This window comes from Sprattus sprattus (genome assembly GCF_963457725.1).
Source record: "Sprattus sprattus genome assembly, chromosome: 8".
Lineage (NCBI taxonomy): Eukaryota > Metazoa > Chordata > Actinopteri > Clupeiformes > Clupeidae > Sprattus > Sprattus sprattus.
The window spans coordinates 2,421,294-2,449,249 of record NC_137927.1 but is presented as its reverse complement, the minus strand read 5'-3'; positions in this window follow the sequence as shown (position 1 = coordinate 2,449,249).

The window sequence follows — 27,956 nt, the reverse complement described above, 5'->3', positions numbered from 1 at the left end:
ATTAAACTCTGATGTTTCAAAGCAGTAATTTTTGAGCAGAAGGTTAAGATGGTGAGGTAATGCGGATGGATTAGCATTCAGAACAAGGCAGCTTACCCAGGAGGTCTGTGGTATGAAAGGTTTCAAATGGGCCCTTTTTGTTTGTTCTTTCTCATCTTTGCTTTCATAATTGACAGTGGCGCTTGAGTTTGGTCTGCTTGCCTTAGCCCTCTACTTTTGGCCGTTTCTACAGGACACCTCTATGGCACCTGTGGCACAAAAGCACAATCTCTAACAGGAGTGTGAAAAGCATAATGAGGCTTTCTCACCACAAACCCCTCACACAGCCAAAACTCAACACACACACACACACACACAGAGAAGAGAAAAAAAAATCTGCTGATAGAATAATTAAAGTGAGGGTATCTGAGGGAGGTGAGACAGGTCAAAGCACAAGGTGTTGAATAAATGGAGCGCTGGCTTCATCCCCACCTGGTGGTCCCCACGCAGCCTTGTTCGGTGACGGTAAAATGCTTTATTTGTTTGGTGTCGGTAAAAGGCTTTATTCTCGTTCGGTGCCGGTAAAAGGCTTTATTTGTTCAGTGTTGGTAAAAGGCTTTTTTTGGCGGCTCTAACTGAAATGTAGCAAATGGAAGTGGGATAGTCCACAGATCAGATAGTTAATTGGAGAACGGTTGTTGTTCTGAGCTGGTCATTTATTCAGAATTATGAATTCATTTTAAGTCAAGAGTCTTGGCTGTTTATACTGAAGATACGTATGTGCAGTCCTTCACTGGAAACATCTATGTACAGTTTATACGCCACATTTAAAATCTCAATAAAAATAAACTTTGGACTCAGAAAACTAATTCAGATGGGTGGATATTATTTTTACGTATCTGCATGATGTAATCATGTGTGCTTGATAAAACAGCCCTATGGTGACATAAACCTACAGAAATGGATGGAATGAAGTTACACATCCTCATTCCTAAGACTGTCATTGAGATTCTGCTTTGTTGATCTGGGTCAAAAGCTGTTCAATGACCAAACAGCACTCAAAGAGACAGTGAGATGAGGGGAAAGGGGAAAAAGTTTACCGCTTCATCCAGGGGGAGAGGACAAATCGGTGGAGATTTCCCCGGTGAGATTAATGGCACGGCGAATCAGGGCTGGTGTCGTCGGGGCGACAGGCGCTCCCCCGACCGCGTTCCCCTTGGCTGCAGCTCATTTAAAATCTGTATAATCTGGCGAGGCGGCGACAGTGCGCATCCACGCCCCAAACACCCTGACAGCTGCATTAGGAGCTGCCAGACTCAGTTCAGGCCCAAAGTGTTTCCCTCCTCTGCGCCTCCCCTGCCGGCCCCAGCCTCCTCTTCTGTCACCCCCTCTTACAGAAGGACAGGAAAGAACGCGAGAGAGAGAGAGAGAGAGAGAGAGAGAGAGAGTGAGGGAGAGATAGACATCATTTGGCCTTACGAGCCCTAGTTTTCTGAAAGCTTACAAAAATACAAACATGGAGTGTAGTGTGCACAGTGCACTGTGAGTCAGGTTTGGGAAAAGAAGCGCTCATTATTGACAGTCTAAAGACAATTAAGTCAGAAGGGATGGCCTTCCAAGCTTTTCTTATATACTCAACATGCATACTGTTGAACACAGGGTCATCCAAGGTAAAAACTGAATATGGCCACATTCCTGAATATGGCCACATTGGTAAAAACATTATGGGAGGGCGGGGCATCTTGTCACACTCTTCAGTTTTTCTCACACTGACTGCAAACAATACATCATAATGGCAAAAATGTGGTCTCAGATATTTGGTATTCATTCGTATACATTGAATTCATGTCACCTTGCTTACATATTTTCAACATTAAAACTCTTCAGACTTTGTTCAGTAGAAAATGTATTTAAAAAATACATCACCTCTTTCCTTTCACATGTCTGAGGCTTCACCGACATCAATGCCCTGACCCTTCTAATGAGCGTGGTCGGTTCTCCTTTAACCCATTACACCCACCTGCGGGCCATTACACGCCTAACAGCAAGACAGACACCTGCAGAAGCTCATAGTATTACACATGTTTTAGAACAGTGAAGATCACATTTAGCATCTTGCCACCATTGAAAATAATTTAGGATTTCAGGGCAAAATGACCATGCATTAACTTGAGCGAGGACACTTGTGGCACACTAGATTATGAATCATGCAAGAACACAAAATTAAACGTGAACATATATTTATTTTTACTTTATGTCTAAAACTCAACTCGACACATTTAGAGAACATGAAGGGAAACAAAAAGAAAAGCATCTCACACACTGAAACCAAGTCTCCTTTGGGCAGCTTGAGCAGAAACACTTGTTCTAATCTGATGAGTCTTTTGTACCTTCAATGCAATGTAATGTTTAGCTTTGTTGCTCTCTTTTCTTCACCAAACTCGACACTTTCCTCCCTTCCAGTCCTGGCTTTTTTTTTCTCGCCACTCACTTTGGAGGGATTTTTAAATACTGCACCACTTTGCAATGAACCTAAAATCGATATGAAAAAAGTCAATATCCGCTGACCTAGTGATGTACCCTACCAGTTGCATCTCTAGTTCAGGTGAGAAAGCCTGCCTGCTCAGTAATTCATTAATTAGGGCTAAATCTAGTCTAGTTGAGTGTAGCAAATTGCATGCTAATAACGCACCTAATGACAGAATAGCAAAGCATCTAAATACATCATATGCAAAAACTTTCTATCACATGAAGTGTGCCATCCCATAGTTTGACTTTGGAAGGGTAAAAGTGGGAAAAATGTGCTAAGCTTGGTTTTGGGTGACCTTGACTAAAGCTTGGTTTTAGGTGACCTTGACTAAAGCTTGGTTTTGACTCAGTGGGTTGTGCCCCCCCCCCTAAACATAGAGTTCAGTGACCCTCCCACTTCATTGTGTGACTATCCTAACTTTGATCGAGCAACTGCCAAAACACATTTCTCACTATGAGTGGCTCAAAAGTCTGCTGCTGGTTCTTCCAGTGATTTGGTTAGCTAGACTACTCAGTACGACCTGGTGAAATGTTTAGTTACTACAAGCTGCTCATACTGTATGTCTACTTTTGGCTGTTACCATTTCTGTTTAGAAAGGCCTCTATATCATGCTTTGATATGCTATAGGCTTCATCCTTAATGTATGTGCACTCTATGTATTCTATGATAATGTACAGACTCACAACTGTACATGCCGAGTTTCAGACTGTCTTCCTCTATCTGTCGAGTGATTTGTTTCATTTTCCTCATAATCCTTTCCTCCTCTGCTATTTGTGTCCATCTTCATTTTGTTGTTTAGGCTGTTTCTGAATAACTTCAATCAATCCCATGCTTTCCCCTCTGCACCTGTGCCCATTTCTGTATTGTTCTCTAACTCTCTTTCTCTCTACCCTCCCTATCTGTCTCACCTTCTCAGTCTAAGTCCGCCACCCATCCGCCCACCCTTCTCTCAGTCTATCTCCCTCCCTCTTTCTCTTCCCTGCCCCCCTCTCTCTCTTTCTCTCTCTCTCTGTCTCCCTCTGATTCACAGCCAGGAGCCTCTCTTCAGTGCTCTCCCTCTCTCCCTGTGCAGGTGTACGCCTCTGATATCCAAATGTTTCACAGGGGCTCTTTGAGATGAGGAGAGAGAGAGAAAGAGAAAGGGAGAGGAAGAGAGGCCGTGAGCAGACACCTTGGCAGCGCCTCCTGTTCCTCCTCCTCACATGCTGTCAGTACTCTGATGGCTTCAGACCCTCGGCTGCCAGACTCCTATTGTACGTGATTGTCAGGTTTGTGTGCTCTTGGAAATTAACTTAATTTCTTTCTTTCTCATCATTACCCAAACTAGGCAACAGTTAATCTTTCTTCTGTTTTTGTTATAGCTAATTTAGAAAGCAATAAGTCTTTTCATTTGATGTTGTTAGTTGTGTGTGCCTTCACTTAACTGGCATTATTCAAGATGGCATGATATCACTGAAAAAGGCTATATGGCTATAAAAGCATAGAGCAAAAAACTATGTGAAAACCGACAATGAAATGGTGCCATTATAAAAAAAAGAATTGTATTACATTGTCCATCAATTCATTTTCTGATTTGTATCTGAATTGCGTTTTGATTGCACTCAAAGAGACAGGCCATTGGCAGGATCTCTTTTGTTTGCATTTGATGTGGCTGGCGTTGTTCAATGGAGAGAGTGGCTTTGTTGTAATGTACTGTACTTCAGTTCATCAAAGGTAACATCTGTGAGAGTACACAAGCAATGAAAACACAAGCAACTATCCTTGAAGTGATACGAACGTCACTGCAAGAATTACGAAAAAATACAATCTGTGCAAGCAAGGCCTAATAAAGGAATGTTTATTGAGGTTGTTTGTCTGTTTATGTTTCAGCTCATCTACGAAATGACACAATGGGATGATTAGTGTTTTTTGTTGTTGTTGTTGTTATTTCTTTTATTATTGTTGTTTGTTTTGTTTGCTTTAATTGATTTTCTTTTATTTGTCCTCTTTTTGTACTTGCTTGCAATAGAACTGTAGTCCTTTTGTCTTGCAAAGTTACAATACCGTGGGAGAGATGACGGCATGAAGCTGACAAAGAATTCAAATCAAATAAAGTTGTTATGTCCTTGGTGCAAACAGAATTCATCCTCATAAAGAAAAAATATATATACTATATTGAATACCTCCAATGTGTTCCTCCATCATGTTAATGATTATTATCACAACAACAGCAGCAATTATTAAATTCCACCCATCAGATCATTCGGCGTGGTGATTTACTGGGCGGAGGGTAGATCACAGAGGAGTGTGAGGTCCGATCGGCAGAGTCTCCAGTGCCATTAATATTGCACGGTGCCTGCTGATGTTTAATTTATGATGCCTAAACTTTTAATTAGAAATGTGTTGTTGGTGTTTACCATCCCTGCCTCTGCAGCCTCAGATTGACGTTTGCGATATTCCAAATGGCCATGCATGAATAATGCAGACCATTGGTGAGTGTGTGTGTGTGTGTGTGTGTTTTCTTACACTCCCCCCGTTTCTATAATCCTTATCTTCGGCCGCACGATTTAGGAACGCCACAGGGGTAACGAGGTACGGTGAGTGGGCGGGAGGACGGATGTTGATGGGCACTGGAGAGAGCACGTCCATCTGCCCAGGCTGACACAGAGCAGATGCCACTCTGAAATGCTAAGTGAACGAGATGCTAAGCAGATGCTTTGCAAGTTGCTGGGCCTCGTAGCAGTTTCTCTGCCACAGTCGCCACGTCCGTCGGGTCTTTTCTGTTCTTTCTTAGATGTGAGAGAAATAAAGTGAGAGAGAGAGAGAGAGAAAGAAAAGAAAAGCCCTAATCGCATGCCGAACATATACACTTGCTCAGATGTAAGAAACCCATATTCAGACTCTCAGCCACAAATAAACACCAATCACCACACCAGCTTTGGAGCCCACTGATGCCCTGAGATGGCTGTCAGCTGCAATGGTGAGTCGCTGGTGCTCCAATTGGATGTGGCAAAGCTGTTGGGTTCCATCACCAGGGGAAACAGCCTCATTTGCCCCTTAACCCGCTGGAATAACAACACTGGTGATGAAAGACAAACACTCACCGGCTCTTTTTCACTTTCAATTCCTGGTGTGGCCTTTGATGGCACACCAGGGTGAACACCTCAATACCAACACCGCTATCACCACCCCGTTTAGATCTGCCATTTATGTTTCAATAGTATCACGGAATACCCCTGTGCAATGTGTGTTCACATGTGTGTCGAGGGGTTAAGCCAGATTGGTGGGGAAGCAGGGAGGGATTCAGAGGGTCCGCTGTGGCAAAAATGTCGCAGGGGTTGTTTTTCGTTCCCATCTTAGCTTGCGACTGCAGGATTTAATGCCCTTAGTAAAACTAGCAGGCTTTTCTTTCCCCCGCACACCCCAGCCTACAGGCATTTTCCATAAATACCCACTTTCCCAGCGAAGGCCACCATGTATCAAAACAGGCCACCGTGAAAGGCTGTCACCAAGTTTATCATTATGACTGCTTAAAAAATTGAAATGTATTATTTATTCAGTGTCAGACATGTCATGCATGCACTGCCATGGTTTGCCATCAGCAGTTAGATCTCTCCCCCTCCTTTTTCTTCTGAGACAGACCGCCCAAGCTGCAAATCTTCAGCAGGCGTCCATTAGTAATACTCTCTCACTCTCTCCGCCAGAGCAGGATATGAATTACCAGGTCTCAGTCTAATTTATGATGGTTTAGGTAGCAGCGCCCCTCCTTCTCTACTATGTCAGCACATCTTAATTGGGCTGAGGTTGTCAGTAGCGCTCAAAAAGAGCTAATGCAGGGCTAATACAGTCAGATTTAGCCACTATATGCATTTAGTGTCAAATGCCGTGGACTATCACCTATATGTCAAATAAGTTACCCTCTAAGTAAAGAACAAGCAGGCTACGAATACGTCCCGAAACACTCCTTCCCCCCCCAAGCTGGTTATTAATCTTTCTCTTCCTGTTTTCTACACCTCTCAAAGATGACAGGCTCTAAAGAAGGCTTCATCGCAGATGCCAGGTTACTGAGAGGCGGCGGCAGACGTTGGATCATCGCTCCCTTTTGCCCAGAAGGGGAGAGCTGAGTCAGAAAGCTGCCAAACGCTTGCTTTTGTGTGTGGTGAGTGTGTGTATGTGTGTGTGTGTGTGTGTGTGTGTGTGTGTGTGTGTGTGTGTGTATGTGTGTGTGTGTGTGTGTGTCTTGTCAAGCACCTCTCCTCCCGGCGGACCCAATCAAAGTCTCGTCGGCTTTGAGGTGTCATCCGGTGAGTTGCTGCATACGGCCGTGTCGCGCCATTACCTACGACAGGTGGGCACCATGCGTCTGCCACAAGCCTTCTTAATAAGCTTGCTCAGAGAGGAAGGGAATGCAGGTGCATGGCACACGCAAACAGACACACACACACACACACACACACACACACACATCTACACACACACATCCACACACACGCAAATATATACACACTCATACAAATACAGACGCACACAACTTTCGCTCTAACCTAGATTGAGCTTCTGAAGACACCCGCTAAGTCTAAAGCTGATGTGGCCCTGATTTGGCCCTGATGTGGCCCTGATCTGGCCCTGATATGGCTCATGGAGCTGTGGGACCCACACCAGATTGGGGCCAGATCTATTTTAGAATCAGCTTCTCAGTGTGACAGTTTTAGACACTCAGCCAAGTGTGACTGTTAGTGAAGCCAAAAAGGCTAATGCCAAATCTGTCATTACTGTAATATGGGGTGGCCTTGTAGTGAATACATATGTGAAGCCAAAAGGATGTCTGTCTGGTAAAAGTGCGAAATTTTCCACCTAAGTTGTCGATTTCTCAGAAACAGACCTTGTGTTATCCTTGCTCATCTGTCTCTATAAGTGAAATTGATAGAAATATTACGTACTGTAACTTGTCAAAACTAATAGGATAATATTATTTGATAATATGACTTGCACAAATGACCAGGCATTAATATAAATAATCACATCTATACACACCATATGATATATCAATGAACAGGTATAAATATTAATAATTACAGTTATATGAGTTGACAAAATCAATGAAAACAGAAGAGATACAGAGAGAGACTGATAGAGGCACCCTGTAATACTGTAATAATGCTGTAGGCCATGGTGTGCTCAGTGATCATCCTAATGCTGGAATGGATTGTCTTTGAACACTTTAAGGCCCTCGCCCATCAATATCTGACATGTCCTATTGTTCCTGAGGGACCTGGTTCAGACAAGGCTGGCTAAACAGGTTTCCAAGCTAGCCGCATTGTGCTGAGAGCAGGGAGAGGGTTATTTCAAATGTGGCTGGGGTAATGGACCAGCTGGATTCTCTCTTTGCTTATCAGCCATTCTGACTTTTTTAATATGATTTGCTGTGGCCAATGAATATTTAGTTGTGGCCAATGAACATTTATTTTGACAATACAATAAAATCCAATGAAATAATAATTCACTATTTGGGGATAATGGCCTCAGAGTGTTAAGAATTGGGGTTGGGGTGTGAACTCAATAGCACGACTCAGACACAAGGGGTAGAATAAAGAATAAACTTTTACTGTCCAGGGTTCGGTACACAGTTAGGCAGTCCAGAGCAGGCAAACATATCCAAAAGGGTAAGGCAAAAGAGAAGTCGAAATCCAATCCAGGGTTGGCAACACAAGAAAACTTAATTACTACTGTGAACACGGAGGAACACTGAGAACACTGAGAACATTGAAAACACTGACAACAATGGGCAACAACACGCAACATTAATGACGAACCAGCAACGAGAGACAAGAACACAAAATTTTCAGCTTTGCCTAACACATGGTCGTCTGATGGTTAGACGGAGACCTGGAGAGGCCTACAAGCCACAGAGTCTTGCACCTACTGTGAAATTGGACTCATCAGAGAAGACGAACTAGGAGACCCTCCAGTCGGCTTTGGTTCAATCCTTATGGTCTTTTACAAACCTCAGCCAGGCAAAGTACAACGTTGTCCCGGAAGAAAAACTTGCTTCCTTTTGCTCTGACAATGTTCCCCAACTCTGAGAAGTGTTTTTTCCAGCAGGGCAATGCTCCATGCCACACAGCCAGGCCAGTAAAGGTGTGGATGGAGTATCACCAGATCAGGACCCTGTCATGGCCAGCCCAATTTCGAGACCTGAATCCCATAAAAAAACCTCTGAAATGTGATCAAGAGGAACATGGATGGTCACAAGCCATGAAAAGAAGCCGAGCTGCTTGAATTCTTGCGCCAGGAGTAGCATAAAGTCACCCAACGGCAATGTGAAAGACTGGTGGAGAGCATGCCAAGACACATGAAAGTTGTGATTTTAAATCAAGGTTATTCCACCAAATATTGATTTCTGAACTCTTCCTAAGTTAAAGCATTAGTATTGTGTAGTTTAAAAATGAATATGAGCTTGTTTTCTTTGCATTATTCGAGATCTGAAGACACTGCATCTTTTTTGCTATTTTGACCAATTGTCATTTTTCTGCAAATAAATGATCTAAATGACAATATTTTTATTTGAAATTTGGTAGGAATGTTGCCAGTAGGTTATAGAATAAAACAAAAATGTACATATTACTTTAACACATACCAATTAATAGTAAAACCAGAGAAACTGATAATTTTGAAGTGGTCTCTTATTTTTTTCCGCGGCTGTATATACACACATAACAGATAACAAGGGACAGGTGAAAACAATCAAGGCAGGGCAGACAAGGAGACACAGGTGGACTAAACGAGGGGAATTGACAGGGCACAGGAGAAACCAATAAGACAAACAAACCAGGTGATTATTGGGAACAGGTGAGGGGTGGAGACACGGACAACAACAAGGGCACATGGAATACACAAACAAACACAGGGAAGCACATGGTGGAAAGCACATGGTGGGAACAAGGAAGCACAAAGACTAGACAAGAAAGATCACATGACACACAAGGGAGACAAACTAATAAACAGCACAAGCAGACTAACAAGGGGAGGGCGTGAGGAGACAGACACGAGGAGACAAGGGTAAACAAACACAAAAGAAGGAACACGTGAGAACACAAGGGATACATACAATGAAACAAGACAGGGACAGAACACAGACCTCACACAGAGGCAGTGGTGGTCCGTCAGGGCCTTCAAGGCCTTCTCTGCTGGCCTAAACATCTCAGAAAATAAATGTAATAAAATATATTTAATTTTAATATTTTCTTTTCATAAATATGTATTAAATTATTCCCCATAGTCCATTATCTTCATTTCATAGCTTCCAGCGTTGTTAATTTATGTTAGAGCTTTCATCCAATCATATTTCAGCTATCATGTGTTGCCACGCTCCAAGAAATCTTCCCCGAGAACAGAAATCTTCCCTGAGGCCTTCAGAATTCACATTGAAGGCCCGTGTACATCTGATTGGTTATCACAACTGGCTGTTTAAGTTCATTTAAGTTGAATGAACTGAAACAGACAGTTGTGACAACCAATCAGATTTCGAGTTGGCGACATTGGGCCTTCTAGAAGGCCCGGAAGATTTCTTTCCTCGCGTTGAACGTGACACGTAAACGTCCTTTGATTGGATACTGAGGCAGACCGGTGCAGCGCTTCAGTGCTCAGTTTAGCTGGCTAATGCGAAAACGACGTACATCGGTTTCAATGCTTATTATGCTAGTTGTTTCAATTGATAAGACTAAATATAATTACATTAACCAACTCAAATAAACTAGTTTACACCAACTTGATAATTCCAGTTTTTGATACAATTACAACGCCATTTTCAAGACGGAACTTTCAAGAAAAACTGGATATCGTGAGGATGGGAAGTTTAATGAAACTGCTTTGCAGGTGGGACAATGCGATGTTTAGTGGACAAACTTGTTAAAGCTCACATAGGCTACTTTCGGTGGACTTAATAAAACTTTGTAGACTAATCCCTGAAAATCGCCTTTTATTTTTAAGTTGTGACAGTAATATCCAAGCGATCATACAACTGAGAGTTTACTACTCTTAATGTATTGTTAATACGGGTGTATTGATTTTAAATGCTCCGGAAATATTAATAAAGTCTGTTGTACTCGACTATGTTAAGGTGATGCAATGCTCACTTATACTGCCTTTCTGTATAAATATAATGGTTCGAGAGCCATGGCGTCGTAATGATGGTATTAGGAGGTGGATTCACTCAGTTTAACATCGTGTAGGACATCGCTGAAGGCCTAGTCGTGAAATGCACGGACCGCCACTGCACAGAGGTGTCCCTTTATACAAAAATATTGGACGAGTTGGAGGCAGGTTGTTTTTTTTTACACCTCGAAGGCCATAATCCCGCTTATATCATTGCTACACATGTATATAGGCATGCATGTACAGGCCTAAAATGGATATCACCGCGTAAAGACCACTCAGTAAAATGACCTTGCCTGACTACACACTCACTGATTGATTGAAAAGCTGCCCATCGATAGAGGCTACTACTCTATTGTGTGTATGGAGACTGCGGCGCGTCTAGATGCAGCGACCACTCACTCTTCCGAAAATACAGTGTTTTTGTTTATTTAATAAGTGTTTGTCCAAAAGTTTGTCGTGTTCGTCTCGTCTGTCTGCGTCGGATTATAAGTACAGTACAACAGGCTCTGCTAGACATCTTCAAGAGCAAGATTTACAACATATTTAATGTAATAAGCAAGTGAAATTATTATTGTTATGAACGTTACCATGGAAATAGCTAATTACAAGTACAGTCAACAGGCTCTGTTAGATATCTGCAAGAGCAAGATTTACAACGTGTTGGATACTACAACAGAGACAACCATTAAGGAGCTCGGATTACTTCGCCAGTCCATGATTACACCGGACCTGACTGCGACTACAGCTCCGATAAAGAGATTAAGAGATATTGATCCCGAGGGAAATTAAGGTCATCCAGTAGCTTACACTTACAAACAAACATGAATCACAATAAAAACAAAAATCACAATAAATACAAAAACAAACACAATACACATAGGGAGAACATGTACACATGGGGGTGGGGTGTTTACATATAACATATACATATAACATTGTGCTTTACATGTGACAGGGCTGCAAGTAGTGGACAGTAGTGCAAAAGTGTTCCTGTGCATGTGTGGATAGTGCAAAGAGTCCTGTGCTTGTGTGTGTGGGGATAGTGTGAAGTGATATAAATACTTAAATAAAGGAAAGACAGTCCAAGGGGCTAGTGTAGCCAATTCAAAAAGTAGAAAGGGATGGAAAAGGATGGGCAGTGGGATGGAATAAAGTGTGATGAGAAGAGGAGGGCAGACTGAGGTAGACTCATACAGAGAAGTCCATCTCCCTCCCCCTCCCCTTCTGTGTGGCGTTGTAGAGCTGAATGGCCCTGGGGACAAAGGACTTCCTCAGCCTGTCTGAACAAAATGCAAACAAACGTCATGTATACAGAATGTTTTTCGAAGTTGTTAGATTGTAAGAAGGTAGCAAGCTAACCAAACTAGCTAATAGCTAATTAAACTAGCTGCTAAATATCCCAAGAATCCGCTAGCTTCCTGTCATTAGGTGGGTTTCCATCTCATGTTTTAATGCACATTTCCTCTTTATTCGCATAGAGAAAATGCGCATTAAAACATGGGATGGAAACCCACCTATTGACTGACCAATACGCAAGCTAGTGAGAAGTTAGCATTAGCACTAGCGCTGTACTCGACTGATTTACCATCGTCGTTCGGGAATAGCTATTTGATCAGTTATGTGGTTGACATAAATGCCCGTTATCAGTCCAGCGATAACACAAGCACAATCACACTGTCATTTGGTTTAATTAGACATCCGGAATGTCTGGATAACTATAGCTACTAGCAAGCTAATGTCTTAGGTCTTAGCAGAAATCATGTCAAAGTGAACCCATGATGCTAGATAGCTAACGGCTACACCCGGTAGCCAGGTCAGATGGCCAATTCACCGCCGAACTATCAAGGAAGCTAATAGCTACTAGATGGAGGCATTGGGTTTCTGTCTACCGGTAGCCATGTTACTATGCATAAATGCTGCCTTCCTGGCCAATTGCCACTGCCATTTAAATGTATGTTGCTAGAAGACAATGAGCAGTATTTATAAATATTCTACAGCATATTTGGTTTTCCACTTATAATTGTGAATTATTCACAGATATGCCTTTGATAGTTTGGAATCCAAAGTTTATTTATGAGGCATCATTTCTATCACCCCTACCTACTCCTCCCTTCCAAAGATCCTCTTCACCCATGTCTGATTTTCTGTGTGTTGTGATGCAGGGCAATAAGTGAGGTGAAGGAGAAGGTGGAGGAAATGCAGAAGTCAGTGGACCGCAATTCTGCCGCGATCGAGGAATTGCTGGGGTCAGGCCAGCAGCCTTGCCAGGGGAAAGTGCCACATGAGTTGTCGGTATGGTATTCTCAATGCATGAGTTGGATTTAAAATAATAGTAATAAAACACCTGTGACCTGTATGTCTTTTTGTTGTTGTTGTTAAACTAAAACACCATAGTTGATTGTGTAATTTAACAGGCGTTTTGCTAACAATATGTTTGCACACATTTGCTTCTCCCTCAATGTGATCCCACTGTCAGGCACGAGTGAGGCGAATACATCGCAGTCTGGGCGAGTCTCTGCAGTGGCAAGTTGGTCCTCAGGATTTGTAAGTTCAATTTCAGAGCTATTAGTTTGAACATGGCAGCATTTTAGAAAATGTATCCAGTTGACTTGACGTTGTTTGACACTATGCCTCTTTCTTTTGCAGCTTTTCCAGAAGCGCCTGCTGGCGGCGCGGGATCTGCTGGCACCAGAAGAACACCTGCTTTCAAGGAAGCAGACGCCAGCTTCATGTCTGATGAGGAGAGTGATGAAGAGGACAAGCTTAAAATCAACGTCCTGCCTCCCAGGTTGAGGTGCGCTCGGCTGAGCCGCCTCACCCTGCGCTGCCAGCAGGCGCTTGAAAGCAATGGCCGGAGGGGCGTCAAGCCGGGCGTACCAGGCGGCGAGTGACAGAGAGGGGCCACTTCTCTATAAGGAGCCCTCCAGCCCAAAAATAGGCCTATGTTGAGAATTAAAATAAAAAATAATATTGTTTTTGTTGTCATAGTGTGTAACTTAGTACCAATCAGTCATAGAGGTTATAGATGGGTCATGAATATCCTAACCGTAGTCACTTGGGCAACTTAGTTTTTACTTAGTTTAAGAAGGAGGATTTACTGTTTGCATGGTAGACTTTGGCCAAATGGTGCTTCATTACAACTTCAACATGGATAATTGAAGATTAAGATTTAAAAGATAAAACGTTTTATATGATAAAAGGGTTGATACATGCCGATTTATTATTTAAATACTGCAATGTTAAACATAATATACTACTTAAAACAGGCATGAGATAAATGGCAATAGACATTCGGGTCCTGAAGCTTTTTTGGATCGCGCCGCACGCGCGGCCCGGGCCATGCTGTGGGTATACGGAGTTAAACACCCACGGAAACGATGATTGTCAGGAGCGTTTCTGTTCAGACTATTAGATACACGGGCGATTTCTGGTGAGTATCCGGGGTCCGGATTTGTCGCGTGTGACATAGTCCCATTCCGGAGTCAAAACATGCTCCGGATATGAGAATTGAGACTAACGTTTCCAGCGTGTTTCTGTCCGGATTTTTCCGGAAAGTCTAAATATCAGGTAGTCTCATGTTCTTAAGATCTCCGGAAATAAGGCATATTAGCCCAGTGCTGTCCATCCCTGATACACCCCACAACAGCAGAGTCATCAGAGAACTTCTGGATGTGGCATGACTCTGTGTTGTAAGTGAAGTCTGATGTGTACAGGGTGAACAGCACTGGTGAGAGTATAGTCCCCTGTGGAGCGCCGGTGCTGCACAACACAGTCTCAAATACGCAGTCTTTCAGCCTGACAAACTGCGGCCTCTCCGTCAGGAAGTCCGTGACCCAGGATACAAGGTGGGCGTTCACACCCATCTGCACGAGCTTGTCACTCAGACAGAGGGGCTGGATGGTGTTGAAGGCACTGGAGAAATCAAAGAACATGATTCTAACAGCACCCTTCCCCTTGTCCAGGTGAGTGTGTGCTCTGTGCATAAGGTAGATGATGGCATCTTCCAAGCCCACCTTCTCCTGGTAGGCAAACTGCAGCGGGTCAAGTGCATGGCGTACCTGGGGTCTGATGATGTGCAGTAGCAGTCGTTCCATGGTCTTGCAGATGTGTGATGTTAGGGCGACTGGCCTGTAGTCATTCAGCTCCCTGGGGTGTGGCTTCTTTGGAACAGGGATGAGGCAGGATGTTTCCACAGGAAAAGGGATGAGGCAGGATGTTTTCCAATGTTAGCCCAACTCGCCCAGCCATACCATCCATCATCATGGCTAACGTACGCTCCTTGGACAACAAAATAGACCACATACGACTGCTGAGGTCAGCGAATCAGTGAGTAACTGCTGTGTGCTTGTTTTCACTGAAACATGGCTAAATGACAACATCCCCGACTCCGCTGTACATCTCGAGCAGCTTACATGCTATCGAGCGGACAGAGCCCACGATTACGGTTGTAAACAACGCGGTGGAGGAGTTTGTGTTTACATACGTGACGCATGGTGCCAGGACGCTGTTATTGTATGCAGACACTGTTCACCACTGGCGGAGTTTATGATCATGAAGTGCCATCCTTTCTATCTGCCGAGAGAATTTACTGCGGTTCTGCTAATCGCGGCATATATCCCTCCAACCTCCAGCAGCGGTGACAGGAATGAGGCACTTTGTGAACTTTATCAGGCCATCAGCGAACAACAGACAGCACACCCAGATGGATTTACTATCGTTGCTGGAGATTTTAACCATGCTGATCTTAAGACTGTCCTACCAAAATTTCATCAGCATGTCAATTTCCCAACCAGGGAGAAAAACACCTCCGACTTGGTCTATACCTCACACAAAGGAGCATACAAGGCTTCCCCCCTCCCCCACATTGGACTTTCTGACCACCTCACTGTTATGCTAATGCCAGCATATAGGCCCAGAGTGAAAGTGGAAAAAGCGGTTCGGAAAGAGATTACAGTGTGGCCGGATGGATCAGGTGTGCACTTCAGGACTGTCTTGCGACAACAGACTGGGACATGTTCAAGCAAGCAGCCACACAAAACAACCACGTTGACAATGAGGAGCTTACAGACACTGTTTGCTCTTACATCCGCAAATGCACAGATGATGTGACCCACACAAAGACCATCATCAATCGGGCTAACAAGAAGCCATGGCTGACAGGAGCTGTCCATCAGCTGCTGAGGGCCAGGGACAAAGCCTTCAGAGCCAGGGATAGGATTGGCCTAAGAACAGCTAGAGCCAGCCTGTCCTGTGGCATCAGAACAGTAAAACAGGACTTCACAAAAAAAATAACGAGCCACTTCAAGGACAGCAGAGACACGTGCAGCCTGTGGCAGGGCATCCAGACCATCACAGACTACAAGCCTGCATCACAGACCTGCGACGATAACATCTCTCTGCTCAACGACCTCAACAGCTTCTTTGCACGGTTCGAAGCAACCAACAACACAAGCCCACAGAAAACTCCACCCTCCCCCCCACGACCAGGCTCTGTGCCTGTCTGCAGAAAGTGTGAAGAGGGCACTCTCCACTATCAACCCCCGTAAAGCAACAGGCCCAGACAACATCCCAGGCCGTGTACTGAGGGACTGCGCAGAGGAGCTTAAGGATATCTTCACGGATATCTTCAACACTTCTCTGAGTCAAGCTGCTGTTCCATCATATTTCAAGACCTCCATCATAATACCTGTGCCAAAGAAACCGGCTCCATCCTGCTTCAATGACTATCGCCCTGTGGCACTGACCCCCATCATAATGAAATGCTTTGAACGGCTAGTCATGTCACACATCAAGTCCATCCTAGTCATGTCACACATCAAGTCCATCCTCCCCCCCACCCTGGACCCCTTTCAGTTTGCATACCGGGCCAAACATTCCACAGAGGACACAATCTTCTCTGCTCTCCACCCCAGCCCTCACCCACCTGGAAAAAGCAGACTCACATGTGAGAATGCTTTTCATAGAATTTAGTTCAGCTTTTAACACTATAATACCACAACAACCCATCTATAAACTGGACCAGCTGGGGCTCAACACCTCCCTTTGCAATTGGGTGTTAGACTTCCTCAGTGAGAGGCCACAAGCAGTACGGGTCGGCAACAACATCTCGGGCAGCATCACACTGAGCACAGGGGCCCCACAAGGATGTGTGCTCAGTCCCCTGCTCTTCACCCTGTTGACTCACGACTGCACACCAACCTACAGCACCAACCACATGGTGAAGTTTGGTGGGTCTCATTACCAAGAACGATGAGACCCACTACAGGAAGGAGGTCAACCTCTTGACCACGTGGTGCAAAGACAACAACCTTCTGCTGAATGTCATGGAGATTGTGGTTGACTTCAGGAGAAGCCACACTAAACACCCACCACTGACCATTGATGGTGCTGCTGTGGAGCGAGTGAGCAGCACCAAATTCCTGGGGGTGCACATCAGTGAGGACCTCTCCTGGGCCACCAACTCTGCATCACTGGCGAAGATAGCCCAGCGGTGCCTCTACTTCCTCCGCAAGCTCAAGAGAGCAAAAGCTCCGACACCAATCCTGAGCACTTTCTACCGGGGCACCATTGAAAGCATCCTGTCCAGCTGCATCACCGTGTGGGGCAGCAGCTGCACTGTACACAGCAGAAAAGCACTGCAACGCATAATGAACACAGCTGCTAAGATCATTGGTGCCCCACTCCCTTCCCTGCAGGACACATACACCACCCGGCTCACACGAAAAGCCACCTCAATTGCGAGTGACACCAGCCACCCCGCACACAGCCTGTTTAGCCTACTACCCTCTGGAAGAAGGTACAGGACCCTCCGTTGCCGCACCACCAGACTCAGCAACAGCTTCATTCACCAAGCTGTCAGGACACTAAACTCTCTCCCCTCACTCCTCCCAGCCATATCCAAATCCCCACCCCCCCCTCCCCTAAAATCACTCAGGACTCTGTAACAAACTGCTTCTGCACTGTTCAACTTGCACTGATATAACAAATACATCTTACAGGATGTTTTTGCTGCCAGTACCAAATTGGCCTTTTTTTTTTTTTTTTGCACCTCATAACCTCACTTTATGTAACTTATGCTGCTATATTTTTATCTGTATGTTCTACTTGTATTATGTAATGTCTTGTCTGTATGTTTGTATGTCCTCTCTGTTGGGCCTGTGCACTTATATGTTTCACCGTAGGGGAGTGGGAAAAGTTTTTTCGAATACTTTGTATGTCTTGACATTTGAAGTAATTGACAAATAAAGCTACTTTGACTTTGACTATTGATGGGCAGCTTTTCAATCAACCATTATTTACTATGGTTATTAAAGTTAATATTTAAAGTTTCCAGAGCACTGATATTGAACTGTAATTAAACTCTTTTACAGGATCTACTTCATAGGTGTTCTCCTATACAAAAATATCAGGACACTTGCAAGCCATTTGTAAATATTCCTCGTTATCGGTGTATAAATTAACCTAATATTGTGCCGTATTGTTTGTTTGTTTTGTCTTGTTTCTTCCTCTCACATGGTACATATTTGGGCTCATATGGGTTTGTTTGTACAGCAGAGCTGTGCATAATTCATGAATGATTGAGCAAGCCTTCAGGAATGGAAGATGACTGGGTTGTGAAGAGGTATAAGTGGACCACGGCCACTGAAGAGAGCAAGGGCTTAATGTTGTTTAGGTGATGTATAGGTTTCTACTCACCATTAGGATTGCACTGAAAGGTCACTTATAACGAAAAATCTATGAGAACTTAAATATTTCATGCTGTTTATGCGTATGTCATATTGAAAAGGGAAAAGTTTATCCATACTCTGACAGAATGCACTATTGGTAAATGGTTGGGTTTTCACAGATGGCAACAAAATAGCAAAACATTTCTCTTCTACCTCCTGCGAGGAAGACATCTTGACATCTCCTCCTTCATCCAAAGAAGTTCACAAAAATGATACTCTGGGTTGAATTGCACTCTGTAACAGAGTAATCGTTTTATCCGTCAATGCTGCCATAGTGGGAGAAGGGACTGTATCTACCCACTTACTCAGTAACCCACTCCTCCACTTTAATTATGTATTGCCAGCTCTCAGGCCTATGTGGAGACCTTTATTTTGGTCCCAAGCTCCCAAAGCTGTTAAGACTAGTTTTTAGGGACTAAGCATGATTCATGATTATGACATGATTATGTCATGGACAGATCCTTACATTTGCTTTTTAGTCTGTTCTGCAATACAATGATAGTGCCATTACAGTGGTACTAATTCGGTTGCTGTCATGTTTGTCAGCATTGTCATGCATTTTCAAAACTGATCCACAGTATTGAGAGAAAGGGAGAGAGGGTGTGTGAGAGAGAATGAGAGACATTACGTCTTTCTTTGACTTTGATAGGTAGAGAAACTAGGGTTAAAGGCATACATGAAAGATGGTTTAGAAGGTGGATCTCTTCGGGCCTCTGTAGCATGTAGCATCAAAAAAGTGAAGTGTGAAATTCTGTATTATTATGTTCTGTAAGCTGAACAGCGGAGGAATATGCCTGCGGCAGGAAACATGTTCGAAAGTACAAGATGAAGGGGAAGGCGAAATGGCAGACATTTCTTTGAAAGACAAGAGAGAGAGTGATAGAAGAGAGGGAGGGAGAGAGAGAAGAGGGGGAGAGAGAGGGGGGGGCAAGTACACTTTTGTGTTTTTATATTCTTTCCTCATCAAAAGAAACAGGAAAGTAAAAGAAAGTTTAACCTCCTTCAACTTCATTCTCACAATATGATTGAAAAACCGAGTTTCAAAACTGCGTGTTCAATGTTTTTGAAAGGTACAGAATCTGCTTTGCTTATTTTCTCCGGTGTCTTTTCCAAATATCATGGGAGAAGCTTTAGTACAGTAGTTCATAGTAAAGCATTAGTCAGGCACCACACATTCAAAACCCATTTGGTAACCCAACAACATCAGGAGTTATTTTCCCGCCAGTTGTAGTTCGATAGTTAGGCTGTGTTTCCCAGTGGAATACTGAGTGAACTCCTATCCTGCACCATATGTACCATCTACATTTGCTTTGATACTGTAACTCACTGGTGGCGAATACTACTCATCAGAGGGCAAAGAGAAAGATCTGGTGAAGTGGAGTTTGTTCATGAAGCACAATCAATGCTTATTGCCAGCCTACAGACCACAGAGAGAGAGAGAGTGAGAGAGACACGCACGCACACACACACACACACACAAACACACACACACACACACACACACTTTCAACCCCAGAGCACTCAAACTGCGGTGAAACTCGCCTAGACTCTAGATCAGGGCGTGATCTTGGCCTTTACCACTTGGCTTCGAATGGAACAAAGGACTCATGGCTCTACTGACTGAAAGGTCAAACAGAATCAGCTGTCAGCACCCTTAAGAAAGGTGACAATGACGACGTGTACCTGCACAAAGACTTCTCAAATAGATCTCCCTTTTCTTTAGCAGTGACATGCTGACAGTCCCATCACCATAAATGATTGTGCACATTTTATTGCCATAGAATGAACAACCTTGAGCAATTACATGCATTTAAATACACAATGTGAAACTGATTTTATCTCTGTATTTGTGCTTAAATGTGCAAATTCACATTCTGGAAATTTAAAGCATAGGATGAAGTGGACATGCTTGATGATACAAGCTGGGCCAAACTGGCCCTTAAAGGATCCAGCTCTATTCTATATTTATCAACACTTATGTGATTTGGTTTTTCATTCGCCACGAAAACTGACACACCACCCTGGAATATGTCATCCCTTTCACTATGTGAATTCAAACACTGATAGCCAAAAGAACCAGTGATTTTACACACACAATCATAAATCTTCTGGCACAACAGACCTGGCAGTTAAGTCATCCCTTAGAGAATATTAGACCTTTTACTGTGGAATATGAGCCACGTGCCTCCACTGAGACCTACCCCATCCACAGCCCATCTCGTGCCTCCGATAGAGCCATGGCTAAGTGCTCCCTTAACGTCTCCTCTGACACTGGGGTTCTGCATTCTGCTCCTGCCCCTCTGACGCACCAACTTTGATTCTGGGTCACAGTACTAAGTCCAGATAGCTGAGACATCTGCAATAGATCCCGTCCTTGTCTGGGTCCCATCCATGCTAGATTTTGGCCCAGTCAGTTCCAGAGACCACTGCTGTAGGGGAGTTCTAAATCTCTATGTGTGTGTGGGTGTGTGTGTGGGTGTGTGCGTGTGTTCTGGCACCCTTTCTTGGATTTTCCATATGTTGAAGCATTATACACATTTGTGTTACTTGATTATGTACTGGAGGTATAGAACATACAGTGTAATTCTATAAAACAGAATGCAGCCCAAGGCTGTGGGAATCTTGATCTAACAAACCTGTACACATTTAGTTTATCACGTCTGCAGTAATTGCACAATGTTTATTTTCAAAGGTGCGTGTGTGTGTCATGGCGGCGGAGCAGAGCGCACGCCAGTCTGACCTCTGACTAAATTCCACACTAGGCCACATCACCCGTCGTAACTGCCGTCGTTAAAGTAGAGAATTTTCCGACATGATTCTGATCACTACACTTCTTGTTATGTGTTTAACAACATCCATTAAGTGCGCTTTTAAAGACGCAATACAAAGCGGTAAAATTTACAAACAACGCAAGCAAGTCCTAGACCCTACCCCACAACAGCGATCATCAGCAGGCAACATTCAGGATTTTACCAATTTCGAGAGATTACTCACGGATACTGAATGGAATAATTTCCAACACCATGAAAGACTGTTTAGACAAGGCCTGGACACAAAGAGATTACAGGACAAACAAAACTTTGTCCTTGCTGGAGATCCTCGGAAATGGGCGCGGATGTTTAAAATCCTTCATGGAGTCTTTTTTAAAAACGGATTTTTTCCCACAAAGCGCACGGATGGACGAGAGTTTGGAATACCACTCCTGAAATATGTTATACGGATTTTAAAGACTCTACCACTGGATGATAGCGCACGAAAAACACCTGTCGATAACCCTGCTGAATGGATTGAGCGTCAATTGCGTTTTCTGCGAGATGTGATACAGCCATCGATTGCCGCGACAACAAAAGAACATCTGAAAACACCACACAAGGTAAGCAAAAACAAGCTTACTTACCTGTGGCAACACCGCAGAAAAAAAGCAATTGATATCATCCTAAACAACTGCATATTCCCGACGTCTCCGCCTGAGTCGGGTAATCCTGAGCAGGTGTATGATTACTATCGACAAAAATGCGAGTCTATGCCATCAACAAAGTCGCGCGAGCTGCCCCCGTGGAATAATGACATTGACATTATAGCTACTGAACCCCCGCCACTAACATCGGCCTTCTCAGTCGAGGAGATAGAGAAAGTTATACTCAACTTGCCCAACAACAAAGCAAGTGGTTCAGACAGTGTAACCTATGAAACCCTAAAATCCACCAGGCAAATGTCGTGTCCCACCCTAAGAAGCATATTTAACACCTGTTTGCTTAATGGTAAAGTCCCCTGTTCATGGAAGGGAGCACTGATACACAGAATACCAAAGAAAGACAATGTACCCAATGACCCCTCTACATGGAGGGACATCTCATTATTACCAACTGTGTACAAAGTCTTCATGAAGTGCCTCCTGTCCAGAATATTACCATGGCTTGTTGACTCAGGAACTTTATCATGTAAGCAAAAGGCATATGTGACCTGATCCAGCAAAATGAGTCACAGTGACCAAGAACTCAAAATTGAGATATTGGTATCTTTGGAAAGATGGGAAAATAAGCTTTTAAATGATGTATTGGTCAAAGTCCTATCTTAAACGGTTGTGAAGTTACATTAATTTGAATGATGGTGTGGCAGCACCTTTTTCCAACTGAAAACCTGAGATAATCGCATTTTAGTTTTCCGTCCGTTTTTTGATGACCTCTTCAGTAATCCTTGGCATCCAGAGCTGCACCCAGTGTTTTTACAACATGATTTTACTTAAGGCATTTAGATACTTAGAAAAGGCTATTAAATTGGACTGAAACATCAATTATTTCAAAATATTTATTACATATTATTCAATATTTATCAAATAATTCAATAATAATTTAAGGCGCGTTTTACAGAGATTCAATTCATTTAAATTCAATACAATTCAATTCAGCTGATTTGACACACTCATGTCCAAAACAACAAAAGACAGAACAGATATATATTAAAAAGGACTATAAAAACATAAGTAGATCAAATGTCACATACAAACATACATACATTTTAGGTACAATAGTGTGCCCTCAGTCTGGATGTGTAACAGGAACATTGATGAATACCTCCAAAGATTGTACAGACATACAATATTTTCGCTTTAAAGCCTTTGAGACAGTGGCAAAATGCCAGTGTGTGTGTGTTTGTGTATGTGGCAGAGAGAAATTGACTATTATATACATGTATCTACATAGAGAGAGAGAGAGGGAGACTGAGAAACAGTCAAAACAGACGTACTACATTTTCGCTTTAAAGCCTTTGAGAGAGTGGCAAAATGTCAGTGAGTGAGTGTTCAGTGTGTGTGTGTGTGTGTGTGTGTGTGTGTGTGTGGCAGAGAGACATTGACTATATACATGTATCTACATAGAGAGAGAGAGGGAGAGAGAGGAAGACTGAGAGAGAGTCAGTGAGTTAGTGAGAGAGTGTGTGTGGCATAAACACAGAGACACATAGTTGGAATCATATTTCTTGTTGCAATCACGTTTCTTAGCTTCTTTCTCAGTGGAACAGCTCACCTTCCCAGCTGGTTTTGGGCATGTAATGTCCCTTGTATTGTCGGTGTAAAACTGACGAATGTGTTGGTAAAGATAGTCCTGACGTTTCAAATCCAAACCAGGAGGATTGACAGCAGGGGGCCTCTGCATTGGTGGTGCATCCTCTTTGAGCAGGCATATTCCACGTTGCTCAGAATTGGCAAATTCCTTGTAGAACACCCACCCAGGATAGTCTTTGGTCATTCTGAAAATACAGAAGATTGAGAAAAAAAAAATGAGTAAATCATCCATCCTTACAAACACACACACACTTTAACAATTACCTACATCAACGGCTTATTTACATAATTTCAGCACACAAATGCTCAGTAATAAGCAAGGATGTAGTGGTAGCTAAACGCAAGTAAACACAGTTTATCCACATCTTAATAGAGTTTATGTGCCAAATGCAACTATTAACATTGCCAAATCCCACTGCATTATCCTGATTTAAGATTGAACCCACCTGGCCTGGAAGCCATCAGACTATGATAAAGATTAAGTTTAAAAGTATACAGGCCTTACAGGATTAATATCACAGCAATAACCTTCCATCATCAAACATGTCTGCATGTCTTTTTAAACATCTGATTCTGCATAGCCTACTACATTTACCCCCCTCTTATTGTACCACTACGACATTTAACTCGTGGGGTCAAGCCGTGTTCCTTGTAGTGTTTAAGTAGAGCTGTCAGTTTATTCTGGCTGATTCTGAAATTAAACGGGAACATCACGTAAACTACTGTCAGTAAAATCAAGAACATACTTCTGATCAGTCGCATAAGTGTAATGGTTGTAAAGCCTACTTACCAATGTATGAACTTGAATGTTTCACGGCAAATTCTTCTTCCATCCAAGTAATATTCCGACCTTTGATGTTGACGCTCTCGTTGGATTTTCTTCGTCGAACAAGTGCGTTTATCATTCTGGAAGTGACAGCTGATCTTCCCCAGAAGAATTAGGTCTTTCTCGTATTCAGAAAGAGACGCCATGGATCAATACATCCAAAGTAGTCTTTCACCAGCTTTATCCAGTCTTCCTGGCCAGTAGCAGAGCGCAAATTAGAGGCGCCAAAGAAGTTTAACGCATTAGCTATTTCACATTCTTTAGATAACGACATTACCAATCACACGGTATGGTACACTTTACCAAACACACGTAATGCACACTACACTTTAAAAATGACAAGGTTGAATACAAAGTATTAAGTGAAACGCGAACTTTTTGAGGAGATATTTTGGAGAAAATGTTGCTAGCATTAGACTTCAGTATCACTGCTAATCTGACAGGATGGTAGGTGGACCAATCGCGTCGCACAAGGCTGTAAACAGGGCTTCCTATTGGCAATTGAGGAGGCTCTGTGAACATTTTGATAGGTTTAATAAGAAAGGACTTGACGTTTTCACACCATATTTGGATAACTGAGAGCATGACGTTTCAGGGGATATCAAAACATAGGAAAATCCTCGTGCGAAATCCTTGGTCGAGCCGGCTGGTAAAACAGCGTTATTCGAGACATTCTTTGTAAGATTAAGAGTTGCAAGTCAACCTAAACAGCCATTTAAGTGCATTTTCGCAATTACTGTGATGATGAAACTTTGGGAGATTAATTTTGAAGACCTTTTCTTTCATATAAGGTAAAAAAAAAAAAATCAATATTTTCAATGTTTCTTACTGTAAACGGCCATATCTCAAAATAGAACGTTGCGACTTCCGACTCATTTCGCCAGAGCGGGTCACATATATTGAACGTCAAGGCATGAATGAACATGTTTTTTCTTTAAAGACGGCGATTGATGACTTCAAACATGACTCTGCCAAATTATATGTGGTATTCTTGGACTTTAGGGACGCATTTGGTACACTGCCTCATGAAGTCATGTTGAATTCACTGGAGGACATACACCTGCCAAAGATCTACTGTGACATAGTAAAAGATGTTTACAGTAATTCCTATCTGCAAGTGATCTGTGGTAAACAACTCACCCCGCCTGTAAAACTGAAAGTGGGAATTAAAACTGGTTGCCCATGGAGTGCAGTCAACTTTATCATTGCCATCAACCAGTGGCTGAAATGGTTGTGCACACATGCCCCACCCCAAGTGTTGTCACCAAACCCAGTCCAGGGCTATGCTGACGATGTGGTCATTGCCTCCCGTGATGAGGGAGTCATAAAGAACATGATGGCTTGCACCGACAGCTTCCTCTCCTGGTCTGGCCTTCAAGTAAAACAGAGTAAATGTGCAGTGTTTTGGGAGAGGAGGAGCGGAGGCAACCGCTGGTATAGAGCCAAGACTGACCAACCCCCTGCCCTCACCATCTCAGGCCAGCCACTCAGAGTGTATGCCAGACAAGAAAGCTACACCTACTTAGGGCATAAATTCAACATCGCGGGAGATTGGAGCGAACAAGTGACCAATCTGGTTCAGAAGTTTATTAGCAGACTGGACCTGATTGACACCTCACCTCTCCCAGCAACTCTGAAAGTCCAAGCAATCAGAGATATAGCCTTTGCCAAAATACAACATCTCTTTGCGAATGTTCATATCCCACAAAAAGATCTGCGCACAATGGACAATAAAACTGTGCAAGTTGTAAGGAAATGGCTGGGCCTTAACACACATTCTACACGATGTTTTATTTTCCAGAAGAAACAGGACGGTGGGCTTGGCATTCCAAACTGTATGTGGGAGTACACAGCAGCGAGGCAGTCACATCTAGTCAATATGCTAAACTGTGATGACAACAGTGTAAGACACCTGGCAAGAGCATCATTACTGCTGGACTTTAAGAAACGCAAAGTGGCTTGTGCAGGCAGTGGTGAGGATAACTTCCTGGGTTTCAGAAGAAAGAGCAGTGGCAAGCTGGATACCCAGGCACAGGGATTTGGTGTGTCATCAGACTGGCGTGACCTGAATGATTTGTGCTGGAGGACAGGCACCGAGCTAAAATGGATCTCCAACCACCAACCAGTAGAGGTCACCGATGCAGTGGTGGATGACTCATCAATCACAGTGCAAGCCAGGCTGCAACACAATAACATCACCCATCTCCTGTTACCATCAACATCCAGGCAAACCCTTCTTACCATCCAAAGGGGCCACAATATGGAGTACTGGTCCAGCCTTAAACTACAAGGAAAATTAGCCAAACTCACCTGTGCAGATCACTCCACATCACATGCCATTTTCAATAACGCCACCATCAGTGATGAGATACTCATCTTCTGTGTGAAGGCACGCCTACAGGTTCTCCCCACAAAATACAATCTCTCCCTCTGGTTTCCATCTATTCATTCCCCCTTATGCATGCTACATGACCCACCACAACAACTGGAGTCAGTAGCCCACATCATGAACAGTTGCCCTTCCTACAAAGGACTGTATATTGCCAGACATGACAGACTGGTGGACCTCATCGCTGCCCAGATCCCCTGTGCCCCTCAGGAACAACTATACAAACATACCTCTGTCAAGTCCCACTGGTTTAACTCATCCACAAACTGCTTTTCAGGAATTCCCAACACACCAGACATCATTTGCATATCACAAGAGGAAAAAATAGTCAGACTCTTTGAAGTAGCCTGTGCCTTTGACCTGTTCATGGAGGAATCCTATTGTACAAAAAAATTGAAATACCATCCTCTAACATCTGCCATTGAAAGCTGTGGCTATAAATGTGTCCTCATTGTTCTTGTCTTTGGCAGTCTAGGCCATGTGCATAGGCTGGTGGTCAGTGGACTTAACATCAGTGGACTAAGTAAAAGAAGGGCCAGACAGCTAGCTAAGTACTGCTCAATATCATCTGTTATAGGGAGCATGTTCATCTGGAGAAGGAGATGTTTCCTGTACCCTTAATGATGCATTCCCATAACAAGATGTTTTGTTGGTCAAATAGTTGTTGGATAATTCATCATATTTGGTTCCTAAAAAATTGATATTAACTTGTAATGTGGAATCAAATAAAGTACATCTGTGCGTGTGTTCTGGCACCCTTTCTTGGATTTTCCATATGTTGAAGCATTATACACATTTGTGTTACTTGATTATGTACTGGAGGTATAGAACATACAGTGTAATTCTATAAAACAGAATGCAGCCCAAGGCTGTGGGAATCTTGATCTAACAAACCTGTACACATTTAGTTTATCACGTCTGCAGTAATTGCACAATGTTTATTTTCAAAGGACCCAAACTGGCTGACGTGTCTTTTGAAAATGTGTCCTTGTCCAAACAGTAATATGCCGTTATTAAGATAGATAGATAGATAGATAGATAGATAGATACATACTTTATTAATCCCGTGGGGAAATTCTGGGATCTTGCAGCTCTCACATATTTACAATAATTACAAACAATATATACAGACATTACAAACAATACAATTCAGCTATGTACATGGTGTAAAGTGCATAATAATTAAAGTTTCATGGCAGCTGGGACGAATGACCTCCTATGTCGCTCAGTCCTTGATCTTATCGTGTTGAGCCGCCCGCTACGGAGGCTGCTTGACTGTCCTGCCAGGACATGGTGGAGGGGGTGAA